At 40.6% G+C, this 5,879-nt stretch overlaps 1 pseudogene; it reads right to left on the reverse strand.

Annotated features, from left to right (window-relative positions):
- Positions 1 to 2,001: 2,001 nt before the first annotated feature.
- On the reverse strand, positions 2,002 to 3,012 carry LOC102542789 (olfactory receptor 51I2-like; annotated as a pseudogene).
- Between the last annotated feature and the right edge of the window lie 2,867 nt (positions 3,013 to 5,879).

Below are 5,879 nucleotides of genomic sequence, written 5' to 3' on the forward strand. Positions count from 1 at the left end.
GGTCACTTTGAACTATGTGGAAGATCGTATCAGTTGCCAGTAGTGCCCTGACACTGGGGTTGAAATAAAGAAACAGAATGAAAGAAGGGAGAGAAAGAGACAGATTTTTTTCTTATTAGGAAAGCAATATGTGATCACTGTAAAGAAAAATCTTAGATACTTCGAAAATATGAAATAGATAAAAATATAATAAAACTCCAATAAACTTGTCACCTTAAAAATATTTCTTTTTGGTGTTTATTCTTCCAGATTTTTAATAAATGCTTGTGTACATGCTTCTGTATGGACATAGGATGAATGTGTATATTTGTTTTATATTTGAAATTTTATTGGAGACACACATAGATGGATAATAAAGAGATAAATCAGACATATTTTACTTTTTTTTTTCTGGGGATGCAGCCATTATCCTAGATTTCAAAAGGGATTCCAAGTCTATGATAGTTAATAAGCTCAGGATAAAGTTTCATGGGTTGGATCTTAAATAGGTTAACCATTTAGTGAATATAAACATACACACACATAAATCCCACCACCACCACCACCACCACCACCTTCCTGTGTTTCTCAATAAGTATTAAATGCCAGACCCAGAGATAAAACTAGAGCAAGAATCTCCTAATTTCTAGACCAGATGTCTGGTCACTTACTTCATGAACACTCATCAGGTCACCTAGAAGGGCCTGGAATTAAGAACTTGAATAAGAGAGGGCTGCCTCTTTTAGGAGATTTGGCAGGCAGTTAGGGTATCTTCCGGACAAAGATCTTCATCATTTATCTTTTACATGGGCATCCTTTTACCTTTCCCATTTCGTTTGTTTGGATATTCCTGTCTCTGCCTCTACCATCTCAGCTGCTTGGACCTTTGCTGGGTGCTAGAGAAGTCTGAATGATAGGAACTCTCAGTCTATAAGTCACTTGCTCATTTATTTTTGGTTTTATCTAGAAATGTTTCATAAACATGCCTTGTGTTCTCCATTCTGACTACCAGCATCCTAGTCCAGATACCCTACTCTTGCTTGGACAGCTGTCAAAACCTCCATGCTGGTTATATTCTAGCATTGGTTTAGGATTTCAGAGTTGATGTTCATTGTTGATCTTTTAAACAAGGTACACTCAAACTTCTTCTTGTCCATTCCCCTTGCATCTAATAGCTTTTTATCTTAGATTCGATCCAAAGGGAATGAAGCTGGTGCGGAACCAGATTATAATGTGCCTCTTCCATTCCTAAGGAAGCCAACAAGGAGGTAGGGCTTTTAAGAAGGCTGAAGAACGAAGGTATGGAGAATCTGGAGGAGATCTGAAGTCGACATAGAAGACGATGCAACTGTCACTGTCAGACTTTACTATGGAATCTGTCAAATAAGGGAGTCTCTCGGAGAACAGGACACTCCTGAGATGGGTGACAAGAGGAGTCAGTGCTGGGGCCAGTGACATCCTATCGTCTGATCAATACATTTATTTATTCACTTGCTCAATACAAATTTATGGAAAAAATATAAAAATGCCTTTTTTGTGTTGTTCTTTTTTCCCTACATTTTTCTCTTTCTTAATTCTTACTTTGCAGAGAAAAACCCTACACATGTTCCAAGATGAAACAAAAAGCACTCTCTTTAGTAGAGGTTTCTCCAATCTTCCCAGGAAGGTTCTGGCAAGTACCAGTTTGCAAATCCCTAGTAATCTCTTGCACAGAACTTTGTATGTTACGAATATGTCTAAAGTCTGCTTGTGTATTTACATGCTTTATCCACGCACAAGATGGTGAGTTCCTAGAAAGAAAGGGCCATGTTAAATATATTTCTCAGTCGTTAATCCTCAGCACTGCTTTCAGGACAAAGTAAATGGTGAACATACATTCATAACATGAACAAGCCTGATGGTCTTCCCATTGTATTAGCAAAGACTAGGAATTGTCAATACTTGCTGAGGGTAGCTGGTTCCTATGAGGCTACAGCAAGTGTCTTTTATGATGCTCAGATCCTGTTATATTTCATAATTACATCAGCCTTGGTCTTTTCCCCTCAGGACCCTGAGCATGGCCTCCTTGATGGGCTTGGATTTGACACTGTAGATGATGGGGTTGAGCACAGAGGGCACCACCAGCTACACATAAGCAACAAAGGCATGTGTAATGGGGAGGCAGGTGCCTCCCAAAACGGTGGATCATGGACATGGTGATAACTGGAATAAAGAAGACACAGCCAGGATATGGGAAACACAGTTGTTGAGGGCCCAGATGTGCTCCCTGGGAGAAGCCAGTCCCATGACCATGTGCAGAATGAGACTGTAGGACAGGACAATGAGCAGGGATTCAATGCCCCCAGTGGACACAACCACACAGAGCCCATAGTGTATACTGATGCTGATGTCAGCACAGGCTCTTCTCATCACATCAAGGTGGAAACAGAATGAGTGGGACAGGAAGTTATTTCCAGGGCAGAAGTTAAGATGCTTAATCAAAAATGGCACAGGAAAGAGAGACAGGGTAGCATGGGCCACAATGGCCAGTCCAATCCTGATGATGACACTATTTGTGAGGACAGCTGCATAGCGCAGGGGGTTGGAGATGGCCACGAAGCGGTCAAAGGACATGGCCAGGAGCACTGAGGACTCCACCACAGAGAAGAAGTGGAGGAAGAACATCTGGACCAGGCAGGCATTGAAGCCGATGAGCCGATGGTCAAACCAGAGCACAGCCAGGGTGGTGGGCATGGTGGACAAGGTGAGACCCACATCGGTGAGGGCCAGCATGGACAGGAAGTAGTACATGGGCTGGTGCAGGCTGGGGGTCCTCCTCACAGCCAAGAGGATCAGGCCATTTCCAGTGAGGGCCGCAGTGTACATGGAGGAGAAGGGGATGGAGATCCAGCCATGAATGGCTTCCAGCCCTGGGATGCCAATTATCAGGAAATCAGGGGGCTGGAAGAGGGAAATGTTGATGAAGGACTAGGAAGGGAGCATCCTTGGGATATGGATGAGGTCTGCAGATAGATGTGACCTCTTCAATCTGGGCAGACACTGAGAGGATCCAGGATGATAGGAAAGAACAATCTAGTATTGAATCCAAATTCTAAAAATCAAGCTCCATACCTGGTTATACCATTTACTGATATGTTCAAAACATAATAATAACAACAATTAAAATATTCACTGACTCCCTATTATGTTATATTCCAGGAACTATGCTAGTGCATTTGCCCAGATTGTCTCATTTCTTTTATGAACATAATAAATTTCTTTTGTAAGGCTGTTCCCTCTCATCTACAGCGTCCTAAGAGTCACATCACTACTACATAATCTTACCTATCCTGCAGAAAGCTCATCATCCCCAATGTTGACACCTGGTATGAGCTGATGGCATGAAATTTCTCTCCAGGAAATAGTGATTGGAATTCAGAGAAACTAGTGATTGTCCACTTGCTGCCCAAATTGAGGACGTGCTATTTTCATGTGCATAGGGAGAAAAGGAGAATACCTCTTTGGAAAGAGAGAAGGATAATGAATCAGCTATGCAGAGAGAAGCAAGCATGAGAGTTCATGCAGTCCCACAGAGACAGAGTCTGAGGGAGTGAGAAGCTGCTTTTTCCCCCCATGGAGATGGCTCTGTACTTCCTGAAACTGAGTCTTCTAAAGCCACAATTTTTCTGGCTCTTGAATTTTGTATGATACACTTTTTTTAAATGAAATAGAAAATTGTAGTACACTTCAGTGACAATGCAAATGTCCAACAAAATCATTTACCAGGTAATTTTTCATCATACAGAATCTGATTATTTTAATAACAATGATAATAATATGTATGATACACTTTTGCTGTAGAATAAATTGCTTGATTTGTGCCTAAGTATTTTTGACTAAATTTCTCCATCTCAGAATCAACAGAGACTTTGGATAATACCACCTTCCCCGTCCCATTATACAGATGAGGAAACTGAGACTCAACTGTAGTGGTTGACCTCTGAATGAACAGCTCATATACTGTAGTCCTGGACATTGAATCCAGGTATGTCTCATTCCAAATCCTTTGACTTTTTTAGATGAGACAAAGTATGTGAAAAGTTATCTCAGGTGCAAAGCACCATAGCCATGATTTTTGTTATCTTTACTGTATTGTCTAACACTTTATATTTCTCTAAATCTTTCACTATATATTATTCATTTAATCTCCATGATCATCCTGTGATGTAGACCCTGGAAAGATTACTACTCCTACTTTAGGGATAATGTAACTGATGTTCAGGGAAGTGACTGGTTTATGTTACTCCCTTTTTTAAAACACTTCAGTCATTCCCCAACGCACTTTGATAAAATGGTTGTGACGTGATATGTGATATATGTTGATACTGACCCCTATCTTCTAGTACCAGCCTAACCCTCCACCCTCATCACATAACAGACTACCTCTTGCTCAGTGTTCTTTAACCACACTGACCTTATTTCAGTCTATTAAATAAGCCAAGCTATTTCTTCACTTTGGGACTTTCATGTTCATTCTATACCCCACTCTTTGCTTTTTACATGGCTGACTCCTCATTCCTTAGATCTTAAGCATCATTTTCTCAGGCACCATTTGGGATGACCCTCACTAAGTAGGTGTCCTGAGCCTCATATCCCACCCATTATCCTCACACCACACATTCTTAGTTTCCTTTATACTACTCAACACATTTTAACATTTTATGATTGCTCCTTTCCTTGAAATCTTTTGTTCTCTCTCACTAGACTGTAAGATCCATGAATACAGCAGCCATATGGTTTTGTTTGCTGACACATGGCTCTTGCATTGTGCAGTGCCTGGAACAGAGTAGATTCTCAGTCACTATTTGCTTGGTTGAATAAATAAATGGCAGGGTCAATAACCAAGTCCATAAACTCATGAAAGGAGAGGAAGTAAAAGAAAATTTCTGTTCCCCTATGCTCCAGATATTAGGATCGTGGCTGATTTTGAAGAGGTGGGTGGTTGAGGTCTTATCCCTGGCAATGATGCCTTATAGAATTGGAAACACGTTGGATTTATGGACGACAGGGCACAGAAGAAATCTCCAATAAAGTGTTTGGTTAAATTTCTGAAAAATAAATTCATAACAGGTCCACGTGAATATCAAGTATTTGAGTCTATCCCTACCCTGCTTTGAGAAGTGTGATGGGGGCTCTCACAGACATATGTGTTCTCTCTCTATGCTTTGTAATTGCTGGAGGAGCGCTAACATACAGCATGAGGCAGATACAATGCACTTCAACTTACTTTAACGTAGAGGATTAGAGAAGAGGTTTCTGGATTCAGCTATGCCACTGTATGATTGCGTTATGCTTGTTATGTAAGGTACATATTAGAGATTAGTCAAATTTTGATGATCCGTGAATTCCCTCAGCTCTGAAACAATGTTGTAATACAGGTGTAACTTTCTCCATGCATATCAATGAAGATCCTGAGGATTAGAAAAGTCAAGTGTCTAGCAAGGAGACAGCACAGAATGATCTAATCTTGGTTCTGTTTGGTACAAAGTACCTTGTTCTTTCAAACAAACTGCACTGTTTGTCACAGATTGTACCTGGTGCCATGCATACTAAACATTGTCAGTTTCTCCTTTTGGTCCTCAATTTCCTCATCTGTAAAATCATGGAACTGGACTAGATTATCTATCTTTCTAACCCTGGCATTCTATGATTGCAAAACCTAGTATTCCTGAAATAGACTTATTTTTACTTTCCCACCTCTTCACCTTTTTCTGTTTTTTCCCCCCTCTGAATCTCCTTCCCCTAAGGTTTTCTTGCTCCTAACCTTTTGTTTTTGCTGAACAACCCTCCCCATGCCCAAATATTTTTTTTCCTTTCCTCTGTTTGTCCACTCATGTGTCTTAGAAACCCCCTTCAATCAT

Source organism: Vicugna pacos, chromosome 10 (genome assembly GCF_048564905.1).
Source record: "Vicugna pacos chromosome 10, VicPac4, whole genome shotgun sequence".
Lineage (NCBI taxonomy): Eukaryota > Metazoa > Chordata > Mammalia > Artiodactyla > Camelidae > Vicugna > Vicugna pacos.